At 36.1% G+C, this 14,272-nt stretch overlaps 1 long non-coding RNA gene across 1 annotated transcript; it reads right to left on the reverse strand.

Moving 5' to 3' along the window:
- Nucleotides 1-4,725: 4,725 nt before the first annotated feature.
- LOC138923089 (uncharacterized) lies at nt 4,726-11,665 on the reverse strand. The gene is made up of 3 exons (XR_011436216.1): nt 11,548-11,665; nt 6,556-6,588; nt 4,726-5,218 (listed from the first exon to the last, which is right to left on the reverse strand). It is a non-coding gene; the product is annotated as an uncharacterized lncRNA (long non-coding RNA).
- Between the last annotated feature and the right edge of the window lie 2,607 nt (nt 11,666-14,272).

Raw genomic sequence — 14,272 nt, forward strand, 5'->3', positions numbered from 1 at the left:
ATTTGTCCTATGAAAAACTGAAGACTTAGGGCATACAGACTCGCATTTGTAATAATCATCTTTGAACGCTACAACAAGCAGGAGACTAAATATATTTCACGCCTATGGAGCTGGTGCAATAATTCCGTACTGTCAGTCAATGTTTCTTGTCTTTGTTGGATAGAGTAGCAGTTGTTTATCACACCCCTGAGAAAGTGTGTGTGTGAGTTTGTGTGTGCATGTGCATATCATGCATGATATATATGTGTTTATATGTGTGTGTGTCCATATATAGATATACATATATATATATATATATATCTCCTCCGTAAACTTTATAGAGCAGAAGTTAGAAGTTAGGGAAGTCTTGCCAAAAGTAAGAACAGTCAAGACTAGGAAGAATCCCCACTCACACACAGTATGTCTTCATTCATTCCAATTGAGTAATGAGTGGTCAACAAATTACGTTTATGAATGAAGATCTGACAAATTTAATCTTCAGGAAGAGGCCAAATTGGAAAATTTAATGAAGTGTAATGTTTACTACTATCTGAATCTACAATCTTTACATCACAAAATTTCCCTTCTTGGTTGAAAACATTAGACGGAGTTAAATCCTTTGTATCTCCCTGTACTCCTCTACAGAGCTATGATTCACTTACAAAACACACATACATTTATTACTTACTAAGTTCTACGTTGGGGGCTGGGCGTTTCGGGCACAGTGGTGCATAAGAAAAATTTGCCTGCACAGTCTAGTCAAGGATATTCAAAACTCAACTCCAGAAAATGTGGTCATTGTTTGAGATACTGGAGGGTGTGCAAAAATTTGGAAAGAAAAAAGGCATGCTAACTGAAATTTTTTTAAAAGAATCATTTTTGTCATTTTGAGGTTCTTATTAATTATTACTTGCACAACTTGAACCTTGAAAAATAAAATCTCTAACTCTTTCATGCTTACTAAATTCACGACAGGATAATATGGCTTTTAGACAACATAATTCATTTTTTATCTTCTTACATGTAAAAATTTTGATGAAGTGATTAGCACTTTATAAATAATAGAAAAGTTATATGTATATTTTATCTGAATTATTAAAATAATTATAAATCAACCAGCAAAAAATGTTTAAATAGATTCTTTTTAAAGTAATACTAAATCATCCCAAAACAGAATTAATATTTAATGATAAGGATGAGCTTCCTCTTTAAATTAATTATGCTATTACAATAAAGAAGAAAATCTCAAATTTTCTAAAGAATGTAAGACAGAGTTTTAACTATAAAAGACTTTGCATATGTGTTATTTCAAGTCAAATCCTGCACACAAGCTTAACACTTGTAAACTGTTTTAAATTAAGTTAATTAAAATGTGTAGTATTTAAAATTAATTGATGTGATTAATTTGTGCTTTCTCTGAAAGGCGCAAACACTAATGAGACATAGATTTTCCATCGTCACTTTGAATTGAAACAAAGAGGAAGAAGGTAAAACTTTCTAAGTACCACATAAACTAATATATTTTGAAATTATTAACAAAGTAAATCATTCCTATTAAATCTGACATGACACATATTTTAAAAACAACTGTGAAACCTAAAAATAAAAAACAATTCAAATAAAGTGTTTTGTGAGTCCACATGAAATATTTTGGCCCCAATGAAATAGAAAGCTGGTGGCTGCAATAAAAACTGATGTTGGTCTCCGGTCACTAATTTCTCCAGCTTATTTGTAAAATAATGTTCCTGAATTCAGTCTGCCTTCCCCTTTTCTCCATCGCTCTCTTTTTGTCTTAACAGTTATTCCTTACCCCACACTTACCCTTCCCCATCTATTAAAGAAACGAAGCGTCTGCCCCAGCCTATACAGGCAGAGGAACAATATAAAACATGCTTTACATTCCGATTTAAAATGATATGGTTCAGCTAAATTGGATTTTTAATTAAAACAACCTCAAGAGCTTATTTCAAATTATTACTAAAACAATACACGTTTATTGCAGTAGAATTGGAGTATAAAAAGTTAACTATAAATATTATCTATGTCTATACCTATATATAAAAGCTCATCAGGGGCTGGCCCCATGGTATAGTGGTTGATTTTGGCACACTCAGCTTCCATGGTCCAGGTTCACAGGTTCAGATACTAGGCACGGACCTATACCACTTGTCAAGCCGTGTTGTAGCAGCAACCCACATGCAAAAAGAGGAAGATTGGCACAGATGTTAGCTCAGAGCAAATCTTCCTCACCAAAAAAAAAAAAAAAAAAAAAAAAAGCCACCATACACCCACATTTGGAGAGATATATTTGGAATGTATATACATTCACACATATATATATACTGATAAAAACATTTTTTGAAATAGGATTATAACACAGCCTATTTTAAAATCTGCTTTTTCTGCTTCAATATATAATATGAAATGTCTCACCACCAATAGTATTCTTGCTTACTAGTATACAAAGGTTTTTTGTTTTTTTAATGATGGCTACCCAGGGTTGATGAGGGTATAGGTAATTTGATAACCTATAAATTGGTTCAGTCCTTCTGGAGTGAATTCAGTGATATATTTCAAAAGCTTTAAATATAATTTAATGGTGGTAAAATTGGAAAGTTTTTTCACTTCACGTTTTGGATGTATACAAACTTCCACTGCAAGGATAGTTTTTACAATGTACTTTATAATTTCCAAAAATAATACAAGACCAAGACGTACAACAAGAGGTGTCTGGTTTTAAAAATGTACAATTTGTCCACAACACATACAAATACTTTACCTTAAAAATTATGTAGGGGCCAGCCTGGTGGTGTCGTGGTTAAGTTTGCATACCCACCTTCGGGGGTCCAGGGTTCACCAGTTCAGATCCTGGGTGCAGACCTACACACCACTCGTCAAGCCATGCTGTGGCAGCCTCCCACATAGAGGAAGATTGGCAACAGATATTAGCTCAGGGCCAATCTTCCTCACCAAAAAAATAAAATAAAAAAATAAAAATTATGTAGATCAAGGAAGAATATGAAAATGCTTCAAAGTTTAGTTCACACATGAGCCTACACAATTTTTACACAGATTTTGTAAAATGTTGCAATCTCAGCACACATTCTTAGCCATAGTACTACAAAATGGAGAAGGGGAACTATCTCTGAAGTATGGTCGATTTATGTAGAATTCGAGAAAATGCAAACTACGTACAGCGACAGAAAGCAGATCAGTGGTTGCCAGGGGATGATGGGGAGAGGGGAGTAGTGGGAAGAAGGGACTGCAAAAAGGGAAGTTTTTGGGGTGGTGGACATGTATGCCGTCTTGATTGTGGTGATGATCTCACAGTTGTATACCTATGTCAAAGCATATCAAATTATATGATTTAAATATCTGCAACTTATTGTATGTCCACTTTGCCTCAATAAATCTGACAGTACTGGGTGTTGGTGAGGATGTGGAGCACCTGGAACTCTCTTATATTTTTGGTGGAATGTTTTATATAGCTGCATTGGAAAATAGCCTTGCAATTTCTTATAAAGTTAAACATCAGACCCGTCAATAACACTCCTGGAAATTTGCTTAAGAAAGATAAAAATACATAATAACAAAACACTTGTCCATTCCTCAGATTACCAATGATCCTGTCACAAAATGTATATTTTGTGTATAATTTAATGTATAATTTTGGTGCTGATCTTTTTGATTCCTCAGTCATTTAACACTCCTCATCACACACTTGTTTCAGTTCTCTTTTCCCTGTCCTCCCTGAACCACATTCTCTTTGTTTTCTTCCTACATATTTGGCAATTCCTTCTCATTCACCTTTGAGATCTCATCCTCCTTATTCCAGCTATTAAATGCTGCCATCTTGGCTTACCATTAGCTGCCTTCTTTTCTCACACTATGCTCTTTCTCTAGACTAGTTTCATCCATTTCTACAGTTTTACTAAATTAATACTTCACAATTAACTTGCTCCTAAACTCCAGACTTTTATCTTCAGCTACTTATGAAACATTCCACAAGAATTTCTCAAAGATTCAGCAAAGTCAGGACATCCTAGACTGAAGCATGCTCTTACCCCCTCACACCTGACACTCACAGTATTCAGTATCTCTGTGGGTGGCAACATCACCCATCCAAGTCCTTCAAATCTAACCTAGAGTCAAGGATACTTGGCACTTCCCACTCCATCACCTCCCACATCAAACACGTTATCCAGTTCAGGCAACTCACATATCATTTGTAAATTCCATTAACTTCTCTCCATTTACTCTATCTCTCTCCTAATCAAATTTATCTTCATCTTTTACCTGGATTGTTGCAACCACTGCTCTCTCAGAATTATTCTGGTCCCTGTTCAATCTGTTCTCTATGGTAAATGTAAATTTGATACTATCACACCCCTAACCCTTCTTCTCCCCCTACACAGCCTAATTATAATGTATTTTTTTCCTGTTGTCTTCGAAAATGATCAAAATCCTTAACATGGCCTCCAAGGCACTGTTACATGGTCTGGTTCTTGCCAACCTCTCCAGCTTTGTTCCTTCCTCCCTCCGTCCTCCTCTCTCTTCTCCAGTCTCTCTGGCCTTCTTTCCAAGCTTCCTTGCTTCACAAGGATTTTACATGTGCCGGTCTCTCAATATAGGATTCTCTTCTTGCTCTCCACCTTCACCTGGTTAACCCGTACTCAATCCTCTGATCACATGGGAAAGATCATTTCCTTCACTTCTCCAAATTAGGTCAAGTTTGTCTACTATATACTTTTCCAGGATTGACTTCTTTTATTTTCTTTGAACATACCATATTTTAAATTACACATTCATTAATTTGATTAGCTGCGTAATATCAGTTTCCCCTCTGAAGTGTAAGCTGCAGGAACAAGGTTTTGGTTCATCTTCGTCTCCTCAAGGATAAATTTCACCCACTGGTAATATTTCTCACAAACGAGCTACATCTCTGGAAAATAGATCTCGGCACAACACTCCTTATGTACTATAGTGATTTTTGTATTGTTTAAAATGTCCTGATGGATAACCGATTATTTTTAATATACAAGTGTACTTGTAAGCTTTTATAAAATGTGGATCACAAATTCGTGGAAGACTTTCATTGAAATAGGTGTCACTCTCAAAGCACTTGAATACTCAGTTCCAGATTGTTTTTGTCCTGTTTTATTTTCTTCAAGATGGCCTGTTGTCCTTTGATCTTGCTCTGACACCTGCACCAGTCCACTTCTCTCTTCTTAAGAGGTCCCTGTAGGATCGGCGGTCATGTGGATAAAATTAAAACAGAGATCACATGATTGAAACTATTCTTCACAACTTCTCCCAAAATACACAGACACAGATTCACACAAACACTTGGATCTGATTTTCAAAGGATCCAAGGCTTTCAAATTTTATATCTCCATGGGATGAATTTTCTCACATCGATAACTAAACAGAAGGTGCCTAAATTAGTGGGTTTTGTTACAAAATTAATAGTTTGTGACAGTGCATGATCATTTCCCTTTCACTGACATTCTAATATTTCCCTGCTTTTTCAATATATTTCCATTAAACTATTTTTTTAATTCCTTTTTTATTCCAGGTGGCTTTTCTGAAAGGCTGTATCATCCGTCAAAATGAAGTGATCAGATGAATATTGAGATTGCTTAATGCTTCCTCTGCAAAATGTAAAAAAGTGGGGGTGGGAAGTGGGAGATTCTCTGGGGATGCTGCTAAGAATCATGGAATTATTTTCCATCTGTTTCTTGGTAATATGTTTTCATTCTTGGTAAAGGCAAAAAAGTGGTCTTAGACATAAGTCAACAAATCCCTTGCATAGCAAAGGAGAGTTAGATAGAATTTCTGACAGTCTTTAAAAAGAGAATTTATAGAATTTATAGAACTACTACGAAAGATATCAATGAACAAAAATGGAGCAATATTTATTGTAAAATATGAATTTCAAGCCTTGCTTCTAGAGAAGAATTGAAGGAAGCTACTTTTTTAAATATTATATAACTTGAAACAACTTTATGAATTTCATAAAGATAGGGTAGCACTTCCCCGAGTATGTATGTCTACTTCCAGGACCAGAGGTACCATAATTCTCTATATGTTCTGGTGACTATGTTTCCTGAATCAATCTTTTCTTGTTAACACACTTCATCAAAATTCAGTAATAAATAGTCTCCAAAGATAGGAAAAGAAATAGTAAAATTAATTTTGCATCCTTCTCACTCTTCCCCACTAGCTTCCCGAATCAAGTTAACATCTTCATGAGCAGTTCCCAAAAAGGACTCTGAGGTAAACAGTGCCCAGATATCTGCCTTTTGCTTGTTATCAGGCCATTATCTCTGATATAGTTCAGCTAAATTACAAGCTCAGGATTAATTTGGAATACCTCTTGTTTTCTTACAGCCTGAAGAAAAGATAAAGGTCAGAAGCAGGCTTAAGAAGGACAGAAGTCACGAGTTAGAAATAAACAAAGGAAGTTCCTTTGCGGTAAGACTATTTAAAACACATATCAATAAAATGTTCAAAGGATTCCGACAGGGCTCCAAAGATAAACACATTCAATTTTTTTCCTTGAAAAACTCCACTTACCTGAAGCTGTAAACTCAAATATATAGCATGCTTCTGTGGAAAAATATGAAAAGAAAACCATTTGGTATTTTATTCATTTTCCAGGAGTTAAAACTTTGAGTGCATGTGACCATGGTTTACAGCCCAGCTCTACCTTCTGGTTTAGCTGTGACTTGGGGCCCGTTCTTCAGCATCCTCTTCACCCATTGCCTTATCCGGAAAAGGGAAAAAATTACAATACTCACCTCATGGAAGTGTTAAATGAATAATACATGGGAAATTCTTAACCACGTCAGTCACACAGTAAATGCTCATCAAATGCCAGCTATTATTACCAATTTTATTATTATCATCATTATTCTAATGAGGCTAGATCATTGAAGGGACTGGGCACTAAAAACCCTAACCTATGAGAAATTAGCAGATCTATGGAACGTGCTGATACTTGCTTCAAAATGCAGTGAAAAATAACTGAGCACATATAGTCTCTTCTTAGTCCTCTCATGATGAAAGAGGAAAAAAGGTAGGAGACATAAAAAAAATCCAGAAGGCCCAGAGACAAGAAATAGAAATTGGAGGGGCGGGGGGAGGAGTATAAAAGAAATAACAAAAGAATATTTTCTAGAGTTGAGGAATACTACACACCTTCAGATTAAAAGGACTCATCTAGTCCTCCAAGACAATAAATTAAAAACAAACAAACAAAATCCTCATGAAATTTCACAACATCAAGAACACAGAGAAAAGGCTAAAAGTTTCCAGAGATTGAAGACAGAAAGATTTGTCACCTCCCAGGAGCTAAGGAGCGAGACTCAACCTGTTCCCGGCTTTCTCACTGGCTACGTTAGATGCTAGGAAACCATGGAGTGACACTTTGAGTTCCTCACATCCCAAAACTCTGAAAATGAATTATGTTATATTTACTGTACAAAAATCCTGAATAAACATCTATTTGTTAGTTTTTGTTTCATGTTCTCTGGTCTTCTTAGTTCAGCCTACGGTGCTCTAACAAAATTATCCCAAAATAAAAGTTTCAACAGAAAACAGAAGACCGTCTTTACTGTCTCACAAAACGGTCCAGAGGCTTGTAACACAGGACCGATATGACAGCTCTCTCATTTTCTACACACAACCAGCGTTTCTACATCCATGTGTTTTCTCCAGATCTTCCAAGACATTCATATCTCAGTGGGCAAAGATTAAAAAGCAAGTACGGTGCATATCTATTCCTTTTAAGGGCTTGACCTGGAATCAGCACATATTACTTTGGTTCACATTCTTTTAGGTATAATTAGTCGTGTGGCCAAATCTGGATTAAGTGAGTCATGTTGGCCCTTACTGAGTGACTGGGCACCCAGCTAAATCTTGGAAGTTCAATTTTGAAAGAAGAAGGGGTAAATTAATCCTGATGGAAAAGTAGCCATTTCTCCCACTGGTCTGTAAATACACCAAGCGCCATTCGATACTCCCTAGTCTCCAGCACTTTAGGACATTTTCTTTCTTTCATCATGTGACTGAGAGAGTGACCCAGGTAGACATAGATATAAAGGCAACTATTGACCAATATGCTTTATTAATTGCAAGCCAATTAATCCAAAGTCCATTATTCAATAGATGAATAGAAGGTACTACGTGAAATTTCTTATGACTAAACAGAACCATTCTCAGTACAATTGCAAGTTTATGTAATACAATTAAATAATTTATTTAAAAGCTCTTGAAAATTTAAACACAATTATTTCAAGTTTACATGGCACTTTTCCTTTATTAACTTTACTTTAATAATTATTATTAACATGTATATAGAAGAATGTCAGCTTTTTTAATTAGCTATACTTCAAAACTTTTTAAGGAACAAGGAAAGTGTACAAATAAACTAAAAAATTTCTATTTTTTTGAGGAAAACACGTCTATACTACATGAAACCAGAATATGAAGAAATAAAAGGATACATGAAATATTTTTTCGATATACTCATTTAGTAAGGAAAAGTAGAGAAGAATGTAAAGCAGTTGCTACAATTACTAAGAGATCGAATTACAAAAAATATGTTGACGTTAATTTGAACATTGAGAGTTATCTGCTATCATGGAATGGTAGAAATAGCATTAATGTTTTGCTTGAATTGCTCAAGTAATCTCTTCAATCTTATATTTTGCCTTTAAAAAATTCTGTTGGATCAGCAACTGGATTTAATAACAATATTTACTTCCTAAATATTTCCTAAAGATAGAAGACTTTTAAACTATTGTGAGAATATTGTCTTGACTTCTATAAATTCTAATTTAGAAATTTCTTCTTTAAACCTAAAGTATGCTCTGATAGGCTGTTATATAGCTAAATCTAAATCATTCATTCAATAAATATTTATTATGGGACTGCTGTATGCCAGGCATTGTTCTAGACATTTGGAGCACAAAAATGAACAACAAAAAGACACCAACAAATGCTTGCCTCATGGAGCTCTCATCCTGCAGGAGAAGACAGACAATAAATAATTAAATTATGTGATGTTTTAAAAGATGATATGTGCTGTAGGGGCCGGCCCAGTGGAGCAGCAGTTGAGTTCGCACATTCCGCTTGTAGGTGGCCTGGGGTTCGCCGGTTAGGATCCCGAGTGCGGACATGGCACCGCTTGGCACACCATGCTGTGGTAGGAGTCCCACATATAAAGTAGAGGAAGATGGGCATGGATGTTAGCTCAGGGCCAGGCTTCCTCAGCAAAAAAAGGAGGACTGGCAGTAGGTAGCTCAGGGCTAATCTTCCTCAAAAAAAAATTTTTTTTAAATAAATAAAAGATGATATGCGCTATAAAGAAACATAGAAAGTGAATAGAAGGTCGAGCGCTGGGACTGGGGGCATTGGCAATATTAAGTAGGACGGCCAGATAGGCCTCAGGGGCAATGCTGTGGAGCATCCAAATAGCTGGAGGGAGAGAGTTCTTAGCACAGGGAGAGCCAGAATAAAGGTTTTAAGCTGGGAGACTGTCTGGTATGTTTCAGGAAGCAAAGAATGCCCGGAATGAGATAAAGTGGCTGACATGAAAAGGTCTAGAGGAATGTTCCAGGCAGAAGACCCTGAGGCAGGAAAGAACTAGCCAGTGTGGCTAGAGAGAAGCGGATGAAGTCTGAGAGGAAGCCAAAGGCCCAATCACAGAGGCCTTGTAGGCCACGGGGAGGACTCTGGATTTTATTCTAAGTGTGATGAGAAGCTATTGCCAATTTGTGAACAGGAGAATGACCTGATCTGCTTTAATTGTACAAGATAATTCTGACTGCTGAGGGGAGAATAGAAGGTAGAGGCAAAAATAGATGGCCACTGAGGCCACCCTGTGGCATAGTGGTTGAGTCCAGCATGCACTGCTTTGGTGGCCTGGGTTCACAGGTTCAGATCCCAGGCCAGGACTTACACCATTTGTCAAGCCATACCGTGGTGGCATCCCACATACAAAATAGAGGAAGATTGGCACAGATATTAGCTCAGGGCTAATCTAATCTTCCTCCCCCCCACCACCACCAAAAAAAAAGGGAGATGGCTACTGAGGGAATCAGAGCTGGACAAAGTGTTGGCTTAGACCACCAGTAGAAGTGGGCTATATTTTTAAGATAGAGTGAACAAGACTTGATGATGGATTGAATGTTGGATATGAAGGAAAGAGAAAAACCAGGGATGGCTCCTAGATTTTCACCTAAGCAACTAAGTAAATTGAGATAATATTTACCAATCAGTCCTTATTTGTTTTATAAAAGAATTCGCCACATAATTCTTTCCTGATATCAATTTGAAATGGTTTCCATATACCTTCTGTATTAAAAAAAAAAAACCCAAATTATCAATGGCTTAGGATACTACGTTGCTAAAGGAAGGGTGGAAAAGGCTGCGAGTTCTGTTGTAAGAGCTCTTCTTGCAAAATCTAACTCACTCCACATCATGATTTTTTTGTGAGAGCAGTATTCAAAATTACAGAAGATGAGAAGCTTCATTAGGTACATTTTCACAAAAACTGTTCTATGCGTTGACATTAATGTCTGCCAAGATATTCATATCTAGGTAAACGACGATTGTACCATTGTAGCTAATTTTTGCCACTTTGGGAGGAACGGAAAGTTTCATGTCTGCATTAAAAATAGGATTGGAATAAAGGTTAGATTGTGCCTATCATATCAGAAACAAAACTCCAGATTGAATCAAGATATGTATGTTTTTATTTCATATTTCTCTTCTTCCTGCGTTAAATATAATTGCTAATTAAAAATTTAATGGCTATTATCTATAAATCAACTGATGAAAGGGACAGAAAAATCTGGAGACTAGTTTCCAATCATCTAACATGCTGTACTTTCTGCTTAATGAGAGTGAAAATGAGGTAACCAACACCACACACCTGCTATTAAGCTGAAGAAAAGGCCATTTTATAGGCATTAGACTCCTGTGGTCTGCCACATGCTCCTACTCACTCACCTGTGGGGAGGGTAATTACTGTTCTAAGATTACTAAAGCAAGAGAATATGCCTCTCTCTATTTTCCTTCAGGCTGAAAATTTTCAAATGTTTTTAAAAATTCACTTTCTGGGCTGCTGATTTGATTTATGAGAATTAAGGTGACCATACTGAGTCACCTCAATCAAATCTGATAATGCATTTTTCAACCTAATAAAAATTCCCCCTGCAATAATAATAACAAGTTTATTTTGCTATGAGGCATTTTTAATTTCATAGGGTATGGCTATAATTGAAATGTACCCAGTTTTGGTTGACACTTTAATTATCCCATTAGCCAGAAAAAGATGTTATGAAACTTTGAGAAATAATCTTTGGTAGCTTAGAGCCGACTGTTTTTAACTATTCTCACAAACATTTAATTAGTCTTTTCCTGAAATCCTTTAAACACAGGAGAATTTTCTTTAAGTTCGACTTCTTTTCCCTTATTACACCTAATATTTTCCCCTGAACTATTAATTTCCCTCTTGCATGTCTCTAGTAAAATCAAATCTTATTACTATCTATCTCTCACCTTTAATCTGTCCTTCATTTTGAAAACTTTTTTGACCTTGGTTTTGTACAAAGCCCCTTACTTCACATGCTTCAGAGAATCCCCAAACCTTTAAAAGTCGTGGCTTTTGATCTTGACTCTGTGTCCATGAAAAATGCATGAGAAATTTTATTATTATTTTGCAAAGAGGTCCAAAAGTAACAAAAAATTCCAGTTAAACCCCGGACCTCAATGAACTTAGGGTTTTTATCTAGGAGTAAAAGGCAGCCCAGTTATAGTCAAGGAGTAAATCTTAAATGAGGCTCTACAAAAATATTTAATGCCCAGTAATAGATTAATCAGACATGGAAAGGCAAAACTTATCAGTGTAGTGATCTTAATCACATCAAGGAGAACTGAGTGTGTTGGGAGTTGACTTGGGAGTAATGTTCCCTGTGAGGAATGGCCCCACAGTTCCTCCTACCCTGTACTGTAATTATGTAAGACCGAGGGTGGGGGAATGTTCCTGGGTATCAGAGGTAAGAGGAGAGGGAGCATGGTATCTATTCACAAACTTTTGCTTTGCAATTTACTTTAAGCTTTTACTACTAGGAAAAAATGCACATGAGCTAGTTTACGTGTGGTTTTAGTCTCTCTGGAGTAGCTGATGGGTGTAGTTGGCCAGAAGGAAATCGGTTAGCTCATTGCCTTGGCCCCCGAGAAGGCTGGGCTCTTACTCTCCCTCATGACTTTCTCTCATTCTCAACTCTCGAGAACTCTTCCATCCTAATTTTTAAGATTCAATTCTTAATCTTTTGCTTCTTTATCTACACTTTCCATCTCATAATATGTAATTACAAAGATCTTCAATTGCATGAAAAATACATATAAGCTCAATATTAAAATGTACCCCAAATTTAAAATTATGAAAGTGTGAATTATAGATAACTTTCAATCAGGAAATATAATGCTGACTTTGTTTGAATGATTTCCAAGTCTACAGTTTTATTCTCATCTCTGTCCCATCAAACCACCTACTAGTCATTTCCAGGTATATATCCTGCCTCCAAAATCTATTTCCTCTCTTCTCTTTCCTATTTACAGAAATAGTAAGAAAAGAGCACTATCATTGCTTTCCAAGTCAGAGATGCTGTTTAAAATCCACTTTCTGTGCTCCGTGTCCAGTCTGTCATCAGCACTTTGTTATCTGCCTCATATGTGTTCTTTTCTTTTCTTTCTAAGTTCTAGCCTTTGTTGACTCACGCCTGGAGTACTGGGACAGCATCTCAGTGGATGTCTTTGCTTCTAGGCAAGGACAAGGACAAGAAGTAGAAGAAATATCACCATGGTGAGAGTGTTAAAGTCAGATTTCCTGATTCACTTCATGGGTCCACCACTTGACATATGTGTGACTTTGGGCAAATTATTTTACCTCCATATGGCTCTTTTCCTCATCTATACACTGAGTATAGGAATAGCATTTCCCTCGTGGACTTTTTATGAATATTATATGAAGAAATACATGGAAAATGTTAGAACAACATCTGGAATTCTAGCAAGCACGCAAAAGATATTAGCTATTAAGACACCACATTCCAAACCATTTGACACAAATGTGTTAGTATCAGCCTTCCTAAAATACCAATTTATCCAGCCGTTAAACATAAATATATTTGGCAAATGAGTGTCTGTTGTGTACTAGGCATGGTTTTAAGCACTAAGAATGCACAGGGGTAAATAGAACTAACAAATTCACTGACAAATAGGTGGGGTAAGGAGAGATGCAGACAACAAAAAAGAAAACAAATATGTGATCAAGATAGTTTATATGGTGATAATGGTTATGATGTTATGATTAGGATAAAGCCAGATGATATGATGGACATTGAGGTTGTGGCTACTTGAGGAGGTTAGAGAAAGCATCATAAAGAAGTTGACATGTATCTTCTTAAAAATGCCATATAAATGGTATTATATGATAGGTAAGCTTTTGAGGCTGGCTTTCACTCAACATAATGCCTTTGAGATTTATCCAAGTTGTCATAATTTCCTATTTTAAATGTAAAATGTATTTTAAAGAACTCAAGAGAAAACTCATTGATTATATTTATAGATATTTACCATTTCTGTTGTTCTTCCTTCATTCTTGATGATACAACTTTCCTTCTGGTGTCATGTTTCCTCTGTCTGAAAATTTATTTTAGCAATTATGCTATAATGATTTTGCTAGCAACAACTCCTCTTAGTTTTCCATTATCTGAAAATGTTTTTATTTCACTTTCATTCCAAAGGAATATTTTTAGTGACTATAGATTCTGGGTTGACAATTATCTTCCTGAAGCACTTTAAAAATTTTGCTCCCCTTCCTTTTGGGCTCCATAGTTTCTGAACAGAAACACAAATCATTTGAGTCATTGTTCCATAAAACAATTGGTAATTTTTCTTGGGTAGTATCAAGATTTTTTCTTGGTATTTAGTTTCAGTAGTTTGAATTTGATGTGGCCAGGCTTAGGTTTTCTTGGGTTTCTCATGTTTAGAGTTTGTTGAGCTCCTGGAATCTGTAGATTTATGTCTACAATCCAATTTTAGTAGTTTTTAGCCATCATTTCTTCAAATACTTTTTTAACACCATATTCTTTCTCTTTTTCTGGGACTCTGATGACATGAGTGCTTCATGTTCAAACCTTTGCAATGTTACTCATATTTGTCCCATATGCGAGCCACTTAGTGGTGAGTTGGTACCTGGGTGGTCATTGGTGCTGTATCT

This window comes from Equus caballus, chromosome 2 (assembly GCF_041296265.1).
Source record: "Equus caballus isolate H_3958 breed thoroughbred chromosome 2, TB-T2T, whole genome shotgun sequence".
NCBI classification, from domain to species: Eukaryota; Metazoa; Chordata; class Mammalia; order Perissodactyla; family Equidae; genus Equus; species Equus caballus.